Source organism: Chrysochloris asiatica, unplaced genomic scaffold (assembly GCF_000296735.1).
Source record: "Chrysochloris asiatica unplaced genomic scaffold, ChrAsi1.0 scaffold00002, whole genome shotgun sequence".
Taxonomy (NCBI): Eukaryota; Metazoa; Chordata; class Mammalia; order Afrosoricida; family Chrysochloridae; genus Chrysochloris; species Chrysochloris asiatica.
Genome location: NW_006408520.1, coordinates 22,743,150 through 22,744,700, shown reverse-complemented (window position 1 = coordinate 22,744,700; position 1,551 = coordinate 22,743,150).

The following is a 1,551-nucleotide window of genomic DNA, read 5'->3' as shown; positions in this document are numbered from 1 at the left end:
TGGAAAGCCTCCAGCGAGGCAATGTCCTTTGTGTGGTGTGAGGCCATGACATGGAGCTATTTCTATGCATATTTGATTCTTTCTTGAGTTCTTCATTTCCTAACTAAAAAATATCAAACCCATTGCTGTGGAGCCGATTCCAACTCACAGCGACCCTAAATAGGGTTTCCAAGAAAGCAAATATTTTAGGGAGCAGAGAGCCTCATCTTTCTTGTAGTGGCTGATGGTTTTGAACCACAGACCTTGTAGTTAGTAGTCCAGTGCTTATCCTACATCACCACCAGAGCTCCTTACAGCATTAACTGAAGACCTGCAGGGCACAAGCATCCTAGAGAAATACTTAAGCTTCCTCAGCGACACCAAGAAGAGTCCCTGCTTTTCTGTGTGCCACATTCCAAGTTTGTTGGTAACACTGTAGTTTGAATCAGGAAGAACCTTACAATTCTAGATGTCAAAGGTACCTTTATTATTTTCCAGTACCACAGAGTGGATTGAGCTGAATTTTGCATAGAGGTTTCCTGTGAAGCTTGAGAATAACAACATAATTCATGTCTCATTTCTACCATAATTTTTTTTCTTTACATGAGAGGAGGATCAGGAGGCCCTCTGTATAATTCATCATTTCTTCTTTAGGCAGCTACTCAGATTATGCTCTTAGCTGTTGACTGACATTTGCTTCTCCATTCCCCTCCCTACCCACTTCTAACCCCAATACTGTCTTCTTGCCAGTGACTCATGTCTGCCAAATCAGTATCAACCAAGTGGACACATTAACCAATAGCAATGCAGGATAGCAGGGTTAACTCACAGTAATTAAGAAAATGGGATCCTTTTCAGTCTAGGAGCATAGGTCCCTAGGACCATCAAGGGAGAAGAGCAGAGAGCGGGACCCTACCCAGAGAAGCAGTGATGGAGAAGCTGCAGACTTTAGATCCAGAGAGGGAGAACAACTGTGTGCTGAAGACCTGGGGGGCATGGGGGAAGGATTGCAGGGTATACCCTTTGGTTGGCTGATGATGCATGGAGAGGACTGTAACCATGGCAATGAGATGATATACAATAGAATGAACGTAAAACTAATGTTCTCCCATGTAAACTATCACATAATTCACAATAAAACATTTAAGAAAAGAAAATGGGATCCAAATGTCCTAATTTATTGTCAGGGAAATTCAGTACAGAAATGTATCTTGAGTATGAAATTGGATACTCAGGATGTACATGAAATTAGTATTATTAATTGATTCAGAAACAAGTTCTTCAACTATAATGAGTTGATTGTTTACATTAAATAGCTAGTCAAAACAAAACACACACACACAAAACAAAACCTAACAACAACAGAGATGGATTGGCACTGTGGCAGCAGCAGTGGGCTCAGGCATAGCAGCGATTGTGAGGTTGGCCCAGGACCAGGCAGTGTTTTGTTCTGTTGTGCATAGGAGTCACTATTAGTCAGTACGGACTTGATGGCACCTAACAACAAAAAAGCTTGATAAGGACTACCAGCTGTAAACATCCACTGAAAATTGGAACATGGAATGTACGAAG